The sequence below is a fragment of the Myodes glareolus genome, chromosome 18 (assembly GCF_982192425.1).
Source record: "Myodes glareolus chromosome 18, mMyoGla1.1, whole genome shotgun sequence".
NCBI classification, from domain to species: Eukaryota; Metazoa; Chordata; class Mammalia; order Rodentia; family Cricetidae; genus Myodes; species Myodes glareolus.
In genome coordinates this window covers 62,217,066-62,234,167 of record NC_142043.1, presented here as the reverse complement: position 1 = coordinate 62,234,167, position 17,102 = coordinate 62,217,066, and the positions used below count along the sequence as shown (strand labels likewise).

The 17,102-nt window shown below is 43.6% G+C and overlaps 1 long non-coding RNA gene across 1 annotated transcript; it reads right to left on the bottom strand.

Moving 5' to 3' along the window:
* Positions 1-1,196: 1,196 nt before the first annotated feature.
* LOC148119174 (uncharacterized) lies at positions 1,197-9,674 on the bottom strand. The gene is made up of 2 exons (XR_015735492.1): positions 9,242-9,674; positions 1,197-3,066 (listed from the first exon to the last, which is right to left on the bottom strand). It is a non-coding gene; the product is annotated as an uncharacterized LOC148119174 (long non-coding RNA).
* Positions 9,675-17,102: the final 7,428 nt, after the last annotated feature.

The following is a 17,102-nucleotide window of genomic DNA, read 5'->3' as shown; positions in this document are numbered from 1 at the left end:
GCTCCCGAGAGTGGGGCGGGCTCCCAAGACGTAAAAAATAGCAGAGCTTGGTGGACAGAGGCCCCATTTCCTAAGAAGGAGCAGTCACTTCCAGGTAACCAGCTTGTCCCCTGCAGCAGCCAGGGCTTCTTAAACATCCCCTTGAAGGACCGGAACCGAAACAACGAACAACCAGACCACAGTGGGACCAAGATTATTTCATTATGCAGCTCCCTTGCCCTGCTCCACTCCCCCTCTAGTAAACCAAAGCTAATGTCAGTGCCCCAAAGATGGACCTGGGGGTCATGAACCCCTTTATGCTGGCACCTTCCTCTTGCCAGCACCGATCTCATCAACTGGAGTTGATTGAACGTTCTTATCCACTGAACCAGCTCTGCAGCCCCGTGTCACATACCCTGCGTTCATAGTCTGAAGTGCCTGTGGGCAGGTGTTAAGAAGACAAGACAATGTTAGTTAACAGGAGAACAGGTGGAGAGATGGCTCAGCGGTTAAGAGCTCTGGCTGCTCTTCCAAGTTCAATTCCCAGCACCCACATGGTGGCTCACAACCCTCATATAATATGATCCCCTCTTTGACATGCAGCACACTCATATATAAAATATGAGTAAGGAAACTAAGGAAACTATTTTTTTAAAAAACTTTTTTTTCAAATGTTTAACTACATTATGATAGTGGCTTCAGGAGTAGCTGGCAATTGGCGCTTCTCCCAGTACCCTTGGCTCTATTAGATGATGTAAAAAGAATGGATGTGTCATATGCTCCATGTTCAAGGCAGCGGCACATCGCCTACGATGAGATAGTTGAGGCAAGGAGCTAGACATGGGGTAGCCAAGTCTCCTGGCTAGTTTTTGCAACTGGTCACAAACTAGAGTCATATTAACAGGAGGAAAGTCAAGTAAGGAACTACCTCCATTGGACGGGTCTGTGAGTTGTAGGCCCATATTTCTACATGGTGTGGCAACCAGGCTCTGAGGCCATAGGCCCTACCTGAGGATGGTCACGTAGCCTACCAGATAGGCCATCCCAACATACCAAAAGGTCAGGATGTTGTTGCTCCTTCTTTGCAATTTGGAGGATACCTGATAGAAATGCTAATTCAAATCTACATGACAGCTAGCATACCCAGCAGACAGGTCGTTGTGGATGTTACTGAAAGCCATTCACCTGGTTATATTAACGAATCAATCCCACACCAGTTATGTTTTAAGGGGTTATTTATTTGGCGGGGGGTAAAACTTACATACACCATAAACCGTCAGGAAGGGAGCCTAGTCGCTGGAGCAGGAGCCGGGAGCAGCAGCTGAGACCGAGCACCGGAACCAAGAGCCGGAACCAAGAGGGCCTTATCCGGAACTGCTTCTCTTTTTAAGAGAGAAATATACCACGCCCCAGTGGGCTGGTATTTCAGCAGCTATTGGCTGACGGAGCGGAAGTCGCTCCCCGCTGCACTGTGGGCTCCTGCTTCAGTGATTATTGGTTGAGGCAGCGGAAGTTACTCCCACAACACCTCCCCCTTTTGTTTAAGTAAGAGAGTTCTAAGCCTACTACGAAATTATATACAGTAAGTACAAACCTACACAATTATATACAATAAATACAAATATCCTATTCTAACTAGCTTAAGTCTTGTATAAGAAATAACTTGGCCACGTCATAAAAGGAAAGTAACTACGTTTATATAATCTTCAATCCCATCAAAGATCTGAGAAGGGAAATAATGTTACCTAAGTAATTAGGAAGTGCAATCAAACTTCCAGAACATGTAACAAATCACAGAGACAACTGGCTACCTGGGCAATCACCCAAAATCACGTTTGCAGCGTTGAAGCAACCAACTTTGGCTAAGGCCTAACGTAACTGACATACCATTTTCAAAGGCAAGGAACTTTTCAAAACTATCTTATCCTGTCTTGGCAGGATATGACAGTCCTGTTTTATCCATTTACGGATACTCTGCAACTCTGTCAGTAGTTGAGGTATGGGCATTTCTTTACCCAAAGGCCAGTTCTACCAAGAAGAAAGGCTCCAGGTGGAGTGTCTTTGGTGCTCAACATTCTCTCGGGAATAGATCAGTGTTGCCAGGAGCGATTGTGTCTCCCTACCACAGAACTCTGAGTTAGATTAAAGGCCATTTTCTACAGCTCTTTGAAGAGGTTGAAGATTATCTATCTATACTGAATATAATGTCTATGTATCTAAAGAACCTGATTAGTCTAATTATAAATGACAAACTTAGATGACTATTGATCTATATTATTCTCAATATCTATCTAACTTAAAGACTGAAATAGTAAACAACTGTGCAATAAATGGGGACAATATAACCTCCAAGTATAAACAATGTGCAAGTATACATTGCAATATGGTAAATATATATATCAATACATAAACAATATATAAGTATCTTAATCAGAGGTAGAAGTGTACAATGCAATATGGTAAAATATACATATATCAATACAATATATATATGTCAATACATAAAAATGTTTTAAACAGAGGTAGAAGCATGCATGCCTAAAATAGTCAACATAATTTAAGTTTGTATCAATATATAAGAATCAATACCAATATATTTGTCTAAAAACAATAACTCACAAGTACAAAGCTATTATCCCATAATCCAATTATCCCTCTTTTTTTTTTTTTTTTGATTCCTGCGCTTATAAAATTCCTCCCCCAACCCTCAACCCTATACTAATTATAACCAACCCCTAAATGATGTCCCTAAACCCAAGGACAAACTTTACTGGGAGAGGGGACGTCGTTCTCTAGAATTACTTCCAGCTGTCATGGGGGCGACGTTCTTTCTGGGGGATCCTGTGAAAGTAAAATGATGGTTAAATTTCAAGATCAATGTCTTTTAAAATTGCAAATAGTCTCTGAGTATTTTGTGGAGGTCTGGCCAGAATGTTGTACAAGATGTGCATCATTTCAGCTAACCACGTTGGCATCGTCTTGTGCAGCTGGTACTCAAAACAGGTCTTGTAGTAGCGCTATCAGTATCATGATGTCATATCAACCAGGTGGAGTTGTTGTTATGGGGCCCCATCTTCTTCCTGGAAACTTCAAATGTCACTGCAGGAAAAACTTATTGTTCATTGTGGAAAAATTAAACATTAATCATATATATTAATCATATATTAATATCATATATTATATGATTATAATAATATATAATCGTATATTAATCATATAGACATATACAGACATACATATATTCAATGAAAGACATGATAGATATATTCACTGAAAGGTATGATAGATATGAAGAAAAGTAAAAATGTTTTCTAAACTCATATTTCTTTCTGTCCCATATCATGGCTCTTGACATGAGACAGAAACTCCAGAAATTCTGGGTTTTTCTTTTAACAACAGGCTTGGAATTAGAGAGGGACTGAGCCAGAGTCCAACTCTAAAACCAGCTCTATAAATTTAGAAATATGATTTAGTATATTTTACTTACAGAACCTATTCAGTCTTCTTGATAGTCCTTATTGTGCCATTATTTTCCATCTGTCAGTATTCAGATATCCAGGGTCCCTTGAACTTTTCAAAAATCAGTGTTTTCCTGTGGAGATAAGAACAGAACCCTGCCCCCATTCTATATGTTTTTCTTACCAACTGTATGAATATCATCATTGTGGATGAGCTGTCATTTCTCCTTTCCAAGAGGTTTCTCCTCTTCAAATCGAACCTTTATTAATTTTGATGGTATCCACAATTTTTCTTCTCCTGTGGAAACAAGAGCAAAACCCCTTCCCCAACGTAGCACATCTCCTGGCCTCCATTGAGAGGTCAGCACGTCTTTGAAATAAACAGGTTGGTTTAGTTCAGAAGTTTTTTCCATTATCCAATGCCTCTCTGCTGCTGTTGTTCCTTTCTCATTAGCATTAAGAAAATTCAAGGTTAATAAAGCATTATGCAATCTATTTCTGGGGGTATCTTTCATCCCTTTCTGTTTGTTTAGCATATCCTTTATAGTACGATTTGATCTTTCTATAACTGCTTGACCTGTAGGATTGTATGGTATACCTGTAACATGCTTAATATTATAATAAGCAAAAAATCGTTTCATTTTCCTAGATACATAAGCTGGACCATTATCTGTTTTTATTTGTGAAGGTATACCCATAATGGCCATAACTTCTAATAAATGTGTGATTACTGAGTCAGCTTTTTCTGAGCTTAAAGCGGTTGCCCACTGAAAGCCTGAATAAGTGTCAATGGTGTGATGTACATATTTTAACTTGCCAAATTCTGGAAAGTGAAACACATCCATCTGCCAAATTTCATTCCTTTTAATACCCTTTGGATTAGTCCCTGCAGGCAATGGTGTTTGGTTATAAAAAGAGCAAGTAGGGCATTTCTTTACAATCTCCTTAGCTTGTTGCCATGTAATAGAAAACTCTTTTTTCAAGCCTTTGCTATTGACATGATGTTTTTTATGAAATTCAGATGCCTCCAGCACACTACCAATCAATAATTGATCAATATCTGCATTACCTTGTGCTAGAGGACCTGGCAGACCTGTATGGGATCGGATATGCGTTATATACATAGGGCAGAGCCTGTTTCTGATCATGTCTTGTACCTGGATAAACAATGAGGTCAGTTCTGTATCATCAGGTATAAATTCAGCAGTTTCAATATGCAAAATAACTCTTTCTGCATATTGTGAGTCAGTAATTATATTAAGAGGTTCTTTAAAATCCCTAAGCACCATAAGGATGGCATATAATTCTGCTTTCTGGACAGAATCATAAGAACTTTGTTCCACTTTACTCAATTCTTCTGATTTGTAACCTGCTTTCCCTGATTTATTAGCATTGGTATAAAATGTATGGGCTCCGGTTATTGGAGCATCACGGACAATTCGAGGGAGGATCCAAGAAGTTCTCTTTATAAAGTTAAGTCTCTTGCTTTTTGGGTAATTGTTATTGATTTCTCCCAAAAAATTAGCACAAGCTCTTTGCCATGGTTCATTGTCTTCCCACAACTTTTTTATCTCATCAGCAGTGAAAGGCACTATAATTTCTGATGGGTCTATACCTGCTAATTGACGAAGTCTCAATTTTCCTTTTATAATCAATTCAGAGACTTTTTCCACATAAGTTTTTAATTTTTTACTTGGTTTGTGTGGTAAAAATATCCATTCTAAAATAGTATCTTCCCTCTGCATTAAAATTCCTGTAGGAGAAATTCTGGAAGGCAATATAACTAGAACGCAACTAAAATTTGGATCCACCCTATCTACATGTGCCTCCTGTAATTTTTCCTCAACCATCATCAGTTCCTTTTCTGCTTCAGCTGTTAACTCTCTGGGACTATTCAAATCTTTGTCACCATCTAAGGTTTTGTTTAAATGAATTATTAGATCAGGTGTTATCCCAACAGCTGGTCGTAGACTGGAAATGTCTCCTAATAATCTTTGAAAGTCGTTAAGCGTTCGTAACCGGTCTCTCCTGATTTGTGCCTTTTGAGTCTTAATTCTTTGTAAGCCTATTTTATAACCTAAATAATTAACAGAATCTCCTCTCTGAATTTTTTCAGGAGCAATTTGCATTCCCCATTTAGGTAATACTAGTTTTACTTCTTCAAACAGCCTTTCTAAGGTATCTTTGTTTTGATCAGATATCAGGATATCATCCATATAGTGGTATATTATGGACTTAGGAAATTGTTTGCGTATAATTTTCAATGGTTGGCTTACAAAATATTGGCACAGGGTGGGAGAGTTCAACATTCCCTGTGGGAGGACGGTCCACTGGTACCTCCTTGCAGGCTGAGAGTTATTATAGGTAGGCACTGTGAAGGCAAACTTTTCTCTATCTTTTTCTTGTAATGGTATAGTGAAGAAACAATCTTTCAGATCAATAACTATAAGAGGCCATCCCTTTGGTAACAGGGAGGGCAGAGGAATTCCAGATTGCAGAGGGCCCATAGGTTGAATAACCTTGTTGATAGCTCTAAGATCTGTCACCATTCTCCATTTACCAGATTTTTTCTTAACAACAAACACAGGAGAGTTCCAAGGGCTGGTAGATTCTTCTATATGTCCAGCATCTAATTGCTCTTGTACCAGCTGTTCTAAAGCCTGTAACTTTTCCTCAGCTAAAGGCCACTGTTTAGTCCATATTGGTTTCTCAGTCAACCATTGTAGAGGCATGGCTGTTGGTACCTCTGAAGAGCCATCAATTGTGTTGTGTTCTTGTATAGCTCTAATGGCTGGTTTCCGCCATCTGTAATATCTTGTAATATTGTCCTCAGAAATATGGGCTCTGGAAGCAGCAGGAATGTTAATTTGGGTATTCCATTGCTGCAATAGGTCACGGCCCCACAAATTCACTGCAATATTTGCTACATATGGCCTTAGTTTTCCTATTTGTCCATCTGGACCTATACAATTGACCCATCTCGTGCTTTGTCTTACTCGAGATAGGGTTCCAATTCCTAAGAACTGAATATCTACCTCCTGAAGAGGCCAATGCGGATGCCAAGACTCTGGTGTAATGATACTTACATCCGCACCTGTGTCCAGTAAGCCAGTAATAAGTTTGCCATTTACACACACTCTTAGCTGTGGCCTTTGTTCATTTATAGAAGTCTGCCAGAATATTCGTTTACTTTGTCCTCTTAGATTTCTTGATTCATTCACCACATTTAACTCATCCTTCAGGCCGTTATTGCTTTTAACAGCAGGCATGGGGCATTCTAATTTCCCTGAAGAGGCATGTTCTCTGCAGTGATCGGAAATGACTGGACCACATTTGCCATGGGGGCCTTCGAGAGGCCCCCTATTGAGTTTCCCGATGGCAACGGGTTGCCCTGTTTATCTCTTGCTGACCTACACTCATTCGTCCAATGCCTGCCCTTTCCACATCTCCTACATAAACCTGAAGGCTGAGTCCTCCTATTCCTGTTATTCCTAGAAGAGGCATTATTCCTGGACTTCCATTGTCTGCAGTCCCTTTTCATGTGTCCCATTTTGCCACAATGAAAGCATTTTGTAATCTGATGTCTCCTTTTACCTTTGGAAATTGCTTCTTGTACCCATGTTTCATTGCCATAATCAAATGTATCAACATTCATTGTATGTAAAATCCATTCGTCCAAAGGCGCTGATCTGAGCTTTAAAGGCCCCAGGATCCTTTTGCATTCTACATTGGCATTCTCATAAGCCAAAGACTCAATTACTATATTTCTTGCTTCTGGATCAGGTATCCCTGTTTGTACAGCCTTAGTTAGTCGTTGCAAAAAATCACTAAAGGGTTCTCTCTGACCCTGTTTGACCCTGACATACGATTCTACTCTCTGACCTGAGTCTTGAACCCTGTCCCAGGCCCTTAGAGCTGCTGTAGCACATATGGATAAAATGTTTTCATCATAAAGAGCTTGTTCCTGAGGATCAGAGTAAGGTCCTTCCCCTAGAATTTGATCTAGAGAAACCTCAATTCCTTTCGCTGATTCTTGTTGTTGTAAAAGTCTGGCCTCTTGTTTGAATAGGCATTTGAAATGCCATAAAGGTCCGTTCTCAAGGACAGCTGATGTGAGCTGGTTCCAATCTTTAGGGGTGGCCCTGTTGCTCAGAGCCCAGGATTTTAACATCTCCCTAACAAAGGATGAATGTAGTCCATAATTCACAATTGCTTGTTTAAATTCTTTCAGATCATTCATACGTATAGGCTCCCATGTATGTTCTTTAACGACCTTAGGGTTTTTGGAGCCAGTTATCTTTTCTGATGTTATTACTGGAAAGGCAGGTATAACTCTATGTAGACTGAGAGTTTTTTGAGGTGAAGGTTGCCTTTCTACCTTTTGCTCCTGTTCATCAGAGTCTATGATTTCCTCAATCTTATTAAATCTGCTCACCATTGCCTTCTGTAAGTCCTGAATCTCCTGTCCAGTATTATGCTCCAAAGCCTTCATTAACGATTCTAAGGCATGGAGCTTGTCCGTCAGAGACACGATATCCTCCTTGGACATAATCCTCATGGCATGTACTGTGCCTTCTTGTATGGAAATCCTGTCAATTAATCTATCATACCCTTTTGATAAAGTCCGATTTTCACATTCAATGGTTATAATCCTCTCAGCTAATGTTTCAGCACTTACAGTCATGGACTGGAGGTTATGCGTCATTTTGGTTGTCCCCTCCTCCAGGGCAGTGACGCTCCCTTCTAAAGAAGCAATATCAGACTGTACCTTCTTGATATTTTGGCCAGTTGACCGAGTCATATCAAACAAAGATCTATTCTCCTCCTTGAGAACTCCAAACTCTGATCTAGTCTCCTGCTTGAAAACTCCAAACTCTGATCTAGTTTCCTCCTTGAAATCTCCAAACTCTTTTTTGAGGAGGTTGGTATCAGTCTAAATTGTTCTTAAAGTTTTAATCTCTGCCCTCAGCATTGTAGATTCAGTCTGTAAGGACTGTATCTTTCTTATAAAATAGCCAAACACCAGAAAAGCAACAGATCCCAGGAATAACAAAGTAAGAGGAATATCTGAGACATCCTTCAGAATATCCTCCATAGCGCAACTGAAAAAACCATTGAACTTTTGGATAGTAATATTTTCCGACATTTTCAATCAAAGGAAATTGTACTTGTATGTATGTATGTATGTATTTATTTTCAACCGAAAAGAAAAATCTTACCTGTAATGACCGTTGCCTGCCAGTAGGAGGTGGGGCGCACCTGAATCCACGTGGCAGTGGTATTGATTGAGGAAGTAAACTCTAGAATATATACACTCAAATCCAGAGGTTAAATCCACAGATCACAAAAGGTCAGAGAGCTTCTAGTGGCCAATAAACAAGGCAATAAACAAGGCCCTGCTGCTCTGTTCAACCGGATGCAGAGGGTCGTGACACAGCCACTGCGCTGTTGCTAAAGAGGCCTAGTGCTTTGGGCCCCGTGTCCCTGTGCTGGGATTAAGGGTCAAGCTGCTTTCAGCACTCCTAATCAGTTATGGGTTTCAAACAGCTTGCTGGAACTTCAAAGGGAGCTTGCGCTGTGAGCTCTTTGACTCACGTTGCAAGGAGAAATTTAAAAATCCGTGCCGAACAGGGCAAAGTAAGCCGGCAGAGACTGTCCGGACCTGTGTATCCTGGGAGGCCGAGCTGGGGGTGGGGGGGGTGGGGCGGTTCTTAAACCAAACGCTGGGCGCCAATTATTAACGAATCAATTCCACACCAGTTATGTTTTAAGGGGTTATTTATTTGGCGGGGGGTAAAACTTACATACACCATAAACCGTCAGGAAGGGAGCCTAGTCGCTGGAGCAGGAGCCGGGAGCAGCAGCTGAGACCGAGCACCGGAACCAAGAGCCGGAACCAAGAGGGCCTTATCCGGAACTGCTTCTCTTTTTAAGAGAGAAATATACCACGCCCCAGTGGGCTGGTATTTCAGCAGCTATTGGCTGACGGAGCGGAAGTCGCTCCCCGCTGCACTGTGGGCTCCTGCTTCAGTGATTATTGGTTGAGGCAGCGGAAGTTACTCCCACAACATGGTTACCTAGGAGACAGAATGCTAATGTATTTCCCCTAAGTTAAGTTTTGGTATAAAGATTGTTTGAAGAATAAATGAGAAAAATTCTTCAGGATGTGAACTCAGGACTTCATGAGGGACCACTAAAAATCTCCCTCCCGATAGAGCCATGTGAGTTGTGTCTTTATTCCCGCACCTCCACGCCGGTCCAGGGAGAGATAGTTTATGTTAGGGTCTGGCTAGCATCGGACCCTGACAGTGATTATGTCTCTGGAACATTTTATTGATTCATGATCGATGTGGGAGGGCCGTCTCTGGGCAGGTGGTGCTGGTTTATATAAGAAAGCAAGCTGAGCCAGGGATGGGAAACAAGGCTCTAAGCAGTGAGTCTCTGAGATTCTGTCTCAGTTCCTGCCTGGAGCTCCTGCCCTGGCTTCCCTAAATGATGGATTGTGATGTGGAAGGGTAAGCCAAGTTAAATTCTTTCCTTCCCTTGTTGGTTTAGCCAGTGTTCTGTCATAGCATCAAAGAAGCTAACCAACACACCAAGGAAACAGCAGCTGTCTTTAAATACCCTGTTAGAGTTAAGTGCTTTTCTTTCTACTGTGTCAAAACCTCAAACCCGGGGCGGGGGGGTCATCCTAGTCATGCACCCTGTGGAAGGTCTGCATCCTCAGGAGATCCTGGCTGGGTACCGTGGTATCATGCACCCTGTAGAAGGTCTGCATCCTCAGGAGATCCTGGCTGGGTACCGTGGTATCATGCACCCTGTAGAAGGTCTGCATCCTCAGGAGATCCTGGCTGGGTACCGTGGTATCATGCACCCTGTAGAAGGTCTGCATCCTCAGGAGATCCTGGCTGGGTACCGTGGTATCATGCACCCTGTAGAAGGTCTGCATCCTCAGGAGATCCTGGCTGGGTACCGTGGTATCATGCACCCTGTAGAAGGTTTGCATCCTCAGGAGATCCTGGCTGGGTACCGTGGTATCATGCACCCTGTAGAAGGTCTGCATCCTCAGGAGATCCTGGCTGGGTACCGTGGTATCATGCACCCTGTAGAAGGTCTGCATCCTCAGGAGATCCTGGCTGGGTACCGTGGTATCATGTACCCTGTGGAAGGTCTGCATCCTCAGGAAATCCTGGCTGGGTACCGTGGTATCATGCACCTTGTGGAAGGTCTGCATCCTCAGGAGACCCTGGCTGGTTACCATGGTATCATGTTCCCTGTGGAAGGTCTGCATCCTCAGGAGATACTGGCTTGATTATCATGGCACCCTGTGACTACGCTACCACCCTCATGAATATTCATAAACCTCATGCACAATGACCAACCCAAGGTCCTTCACTGCTGCCATTTCTCAGGTTTGCCAGCTCCTGCCATCTTTGAAGTATACTATTCAACTATTGGTTAAATACATCTGACTTTCTATGGTCTCATTTGCATCTGTTGATAAATTACTTCTTCACTGGACCAGAAATTTCCCTGACCCCTGGGTCCAGTAATAGTCCTATCAGAGTGGTAATGGGCCACCAGACCCAAAGGGTATGGAATGCGCGTGGTCGTAAGTCCAGGAGGGCTCACGGGGGACTGGTGTGAACTACAATTCCTGGAAAAGAAACAAGTCTGTGCTGAAGGTTTCTCAAGGCCACTTGATTCATTAGAATTAACAATCTTGGAGAATTGGAATGTTGTAGATTCAGAGCTGAATTTTCATGGCCTCTCTTAGTTTCCTTACTAGCCAATCATTGCCCACCTCTGATCTAATATCTTTTTTTTTTAATGTTTTTTTCTGGATAGGGTTTCTCTGTGTGGCCCTGGCTGTCCTGGAACTCACTTTGTAGACCAGACTGGCCTCTAATTCACAGAGATCCACCTGCCTCTGCCTCCTGAGTGCTGGGATTAAAGGTGCTCACCATCACGGCCTGGCTCTGACCTAATATCTTTTTTACTATCAGGTACAGTCTCTGGAATGCATTCAAAGCAGACCACTATCTTCCACCCAACCCAAATTTTAGAATACCATGGATAGCACCTGAGAGCTAGCAGAGACCTCCTGCTTTGTTGTAACCCAGCTACCTGATGTTTCCTCTAATATTAAAGATTTGAAAAGTGCCTTGATATATGACTTTGTTTTGTTCTGTGACTGTAAGGACTCTATTGAACTGTATGCACATTTGAAGCACGTTATTCAGAACAACCTGTGTCTATGTTCCTAAGCTATGGTCACTCATAATGGGCTCAAGAATAAACTGTCTCATTCCCTTTGAGGTCTGCATTTTGAGTCACCATGAAGCCATGAGTGGTGTGGAAAGTTCTTCTGTCTATGTGTTGCTTTTCTTGGTTATTGACTAAAGAAACTGCTTTAGGCCTATAGCAGGGCAGAACAGAGCTAGGCAGGGAAAGCTAACTGAATGCTAGGAGAAAGAAGGCAGAGTCGGGAGACACCATGTAGCCGCTGCCAGTGGCAGATGTGATAGAATCTTGCTGATAGGCCACAAGCCTCATGGTAAAATAGAAAATAATGGAAATGGGTTAATTCTAGATGTAAGAGTTAGCCAATAAGAAACTAGAGCTAATAAGCCAAGCCATGATTTAATTAATACAGTTTCTGGGTGATTATTTTGCGTCTGAGCAGCTGGGAATGAAGACTGGCCTCCTACTACACATGAGGAGTTCAAGTCCTGGCTCCTCCCCTTCCCACCGCCATAACCTCTACCAAAGTTTCAGAGCCCCAGTGAGCTTCAGTGGCCACTGCAAACAAATACCAGAACAGAATCAGGTGCCCTGGGTCAGATGATTAGAGCCCAGGGTCATTGTCCCAAACCTGAGCCAACTCAGTGCCTGGCACAGCCTTCACAAGAAGCCTGTCCCTGACACATTTGCTCAAGGACAAGGTCACCAGTGTGTTGGTTGATATGCTAGGGAACCTTTTAACAAGCAGGTCTCAGTTCCATCTAGTGCAGAATAAAAATAAAGTCTTCTGGATCAAGGACACCTGCCAACTAAAATCTGGTTTAATCTGCTACTGTGTCCCATCCCATGGCTAGCCCCATTTCATAGAGCCAATAATAACAAGACTTTTTCTTCTAGCCACCTGCCTTCACAAAACGCAGCTGCCTGAGGACCACAGCAAACCAGATGCCGCCCCAACCACACCTTTCACTGAGTGTGAGCGGGCCAACTTTCAGCTCTTCCCTCTTCCCTCTCCCCTCTCCCACATCATCCCATACCTGCAGGAAGTAGCCAGACTTGAGTCTATGCCCCTTTTTCCAAGGAGAGCCTAAAATGTTGGTCATAATTGTAACCTCAACCTCCTGTCACCCCTATATCCAAAGAATCTGGAATGTAGTGTTAAGTTGGGAGCCTCACCCCAGCCCCTGGCATCCATCCCAGCCCCCTGGCCTAGGAGTTGCGTCGGTCTGGACTCCAAATCCCAGCATGCCACACTCTCACAAGGTATTTTAAGCGGGTGCCCAGAGGAGAAACACATGGTCCCAGGTTTTGCGTGTGCTCCCCGGTTTTCATGGGGTATGTTAGGAAAAATCCTAAGATGAGCCGCTCCACCGGCGCAAAGAAATCCAATCAGGTCAAATTCAACCAAATTAAAATGCCCATGTTTTATTAAATGCAGCACTTTTGGGTGGCCGAGAGCATGGCTGGGGAGACAGAAAACCGGGAGCAGTTCAGCGGTTATGGGAATTCCACAGCCACATCAGAATTTCTGATACCTGAGTCACCTGCTGGGGATTTTCAGTTTTATTTGGTAGTATCTGTGTGACTGGTTTCTCACCAGTGTGAGGACGTGCCTCAATTAGCCACAGAATTACATCCTGACAGCGTGAAAAGTGTGGGAGCTTCCTCCTGGGTCACAGTACATCTGTCAGCAGGTGCTCCATCAGGGGTGCTTGCTCGAGGGGTTGGGACTTTGAACTCCTGGAGGGGAGATGGCAAAGTGCGCATGTGCATGTGCGTGTGTGCGTGCGTCTGTCTGTGTGTCTGTGTCTCTGTGTGTGTGTGTGTCTGTCTGTCTGTCTGTCCGTCTGTGGGAGATAGAGATCAGCAGAGCGCTGGGGCAAGGGAGGGGCCGTGCCTGGGGACAAAGCCCATTTTCCATGGTTGGATTAAGCAAGGATGAAGAATGTGTTACTCTGGAATGCGGGGTGGCCCTAATGGGACTGTGTGAGGTTGTTTGCTCCACTGGTTTGGGACCTGCTTCGTGCCATCTGGGCCTCTCAGGCCTTAGAATTCAGAAAATTAACTTTCTTTCTTTTTTTTTTTTACTTTGTTTCATTTTTTTAATCTTTTTTTCCCCCCCAAACTAAAGAATTGAAAAACTAACTTCCTATCCGTTAGGTATTAGGTCCCCAGTTACTGGGCTCCTCTGCTACCAATGCAATAGGCCAAATCAGACCAAATTAATAAATCCAGATTTAATAAACAGGGCAATGCAAAGCAGAGCGGCCCTGGGTGATGCTCAGGAAGGCAGGAAAGAGAACACATAGCACACGTGGCAGATTTCAAATACACTTATTCATAAGTAAAGCATATCTCAGTCCGTTCCTTTGGCTCTAACAAAATACCTGAAACTGGGCAATTTATATGTGACATAAACCCATTGCCAAAGGCTGGGAATCAAGGCATCAGCAGATCTGGTGACTGCTGAGGATTAGCTCTACTTGCCAGACAGCTCCTTGTCTCTCACAAGCTTCCTCACATCTAATTTCGCTCTGAGGTTACCTCTCAAAGACCCTACTCCAAACCACTACTGTCTTTTGAATAAATTCCAACAGGCGAAGTGGGGAGAGACGTTAACATTCACCCAGCACCATAGTGTAGTGATAATTTGTTTGTGATCTCACAAATAAAGCTTGCCTGAAGATCAGAGTGCAGAGTTAAGTCACCAGGCAGTGGTGGCACACACCTTTAATCCCAGTACTTGGGAGTCAGAGGCAGACAGGTCTCTGTGAGTTCAAGGCCACCCTAGGCCTTGAAATTGAATCTGCATAAAAGAGAAATAGAGCTCACATAAAGGTGATCCCAGCACTTGGGACCACATGCCTTTAATCCCAGCACTAGGGAGGTGGAGAGAGGGGTGATATGGCTGGGCAGGCGGGAGGAGACAGGAGCTTAGATGCAATCTGAGGATTAATAGAGACAGATGCAGCATGAGGTTTTGTAGAGACAGCAGCAGTCTGAGGATTCATAGAGACAGGATCCCCCTTTGGTCTGAGCATTGATAGAGGCTCCTTTGCTTCGCTACTCTACCAGCTTTTACCCCCTAATATCTGACCCCGAGTTTTATTTATTAAGACCAATTAGAATCCGTGCTACATAGATATAATAGAATGAGTCTTAGGCAAGAAGTAATGCTCAAAGGTGGCCAGATGCTGGGAACTGCCAGGTAGAATAGAGAAGGCAAAGACTGGCCATCTACCCACACTCACAACATGGTAGGAAGCAAGGCAATAAGCCCCAAAGAGGAGGATCGGTGCCTTGGCTGAGGTAGAACTCTCTACGAAGGAGTGGTCATTGTCCAGGAAAATTTCCAGTCCTCTTGGAACAAATGTCCAGGCTGACTGCTGTTGCCAGGGCAGCTCCCATGGAACTGGCAAGAGACTTCCTCTGGCCACGGCAGCGAACGGTTCCCCAGGACAGTAGGACAACAGCAAGCACCGCCAGCAGGTGGCGCTAGAACAGAGGACCCAGCAACTGTGCTTGGCGCTGGCTCTAATAAAGGACAATGCAGGCTTCCCCTGCAGGTTGAGTTCTGACCTCCTTGGGGTCAGAGGAGATCCACTGTGTCATCCACTCTGCCTGAAAGGCAGCATTTGCTTTTTAGACTGACTAGGTTGTTTAGCCAATAACAGCTATTTCTGGGCTTTGAACAATTATATTTTTTTAAAAAAGATTTATTTATTATGTATAGTATTCTGCCTGCATGTACACCTGCATGCCAAAACAGGGCACCAGATTTCATTATAGATGGTTGTGAGCCACCCTGTGGTTGCTGGGAATTGAACTCAGAACCTCTGGAAGAGCAACCAATGCTCTTAACCTCTGAGTCATTTCTCCAGCCCAAACAATTACATTCTTAAGAAAAGATAAAAACAAAATAACATGTGAAAGTACATTTTGCTGGGTTGGAGAGATGGATCAGCTGTAAAAGGTTAGGTGCATAATCAAAAATACAAGAAAATATGTCTCACACGGGGAAGACTCTGATACTCATTGGCCATTTGGTCCCCAATAAACCTTTCTACCCACAGAGTGGTCCAGTCCAGAGGTTTCACTGTCCCCTTGCTTATAGCATCCTCCCCATGGCTCGGCCTACTGCCACTATGCTATATTGGTGCCAGAGGTGAGTACCTCTGTCTAAAGGTGAGAGCCCTTGGGGGTTTCTCCGGCCACATCTACTCAAAGGCTTGGGCACAAAAGCTGGGCAACCATTTACATGATTGTGTGATATCTCTGGATATGAAGTGTCCTTCTACAAAAGCTCCTGTATTGGAGCCTTGGTGCTTAGTGAATGACACTAATTTGGAAGGTCCTGGGAACTCTATGGGGTAGAGTTTTAGCTGGAAGGTTGGGGGTTGGTCCTTGGGATAGCTTGTCACTGGCCACGTTCTGTCTACCTCTGCCTTCTGTCTGCTGTTGGGAGAGGTCGTTTATTTGTTCCCGGCTACCCAGACCATGAAATAATCACACAGAAATCTAAATTAATTACAATACTGTTTGGCCAGTAGCTTAGGCATATTTCTGGCTAACTCTTATATCCTAAACTAATCCATCTCCATTAATCTGTGTATTGCCACAAGGCTGTGGTTTACCGGTTAAAGTTTCATTCAACATCTGTCTCCGGAGGAGCTACATGGCTTTTTGTGACTTCTTTCTCTAGATCTTCTTTCTCTAGATCTATCTCTTCCAGCCTGGCTATATTCTGTTAAGCCATTGGCCGAAAGCAGCTTCTTTATTAATCAATGGTAATAAAACATATTCACTAACCAATAAAAGAAACACATATGCAGAAGGACTTCCCACACCAGTCTGCCATGAGGTAAGCAGTTTGGATAGCATACTCCCATAACAGGATGCTCTTCTGAGCAGGTGGGGCTAAGCAAGGGAACCACCTTAGACCATGAGGCAAAACAAATATTTCCAGAAAAACTACCAGTATGTTGGCTCATCACTGTCAGAGACCCAGGAACTCCATGATCACTGAACATAACGTAGGATCATTCACTCATTTAGAACATGAGTCAGCAGTGATTTCCAGGTCACCCCCAAAAACAGCTCACAAAGAAACTTCCTACCCAACCCTGGTTGTGTTCTGGCCACCACCCTATCTCCTGTACTGAACCTGACAGACAGAAGTTGGGAGGAGGAAAGGGGAGGATGCCATTTCTGTCATCTGACACCTGCTGCATAGCCATCCAAGATTTAGCACTGGGTCTGGGAGGGCTCCATATATACAGGTAAGGAAGAAAAGAACCAAATCTCCCATTCCAAGGCCCAGAACCCACCAGAACCCTCAGGATGTGAATGAACCAACGGCAGGTGGGACAAAACATACTGGGGCTCAGCCACTTGAGCCCAGAGGACCCCACAAAGCCCATA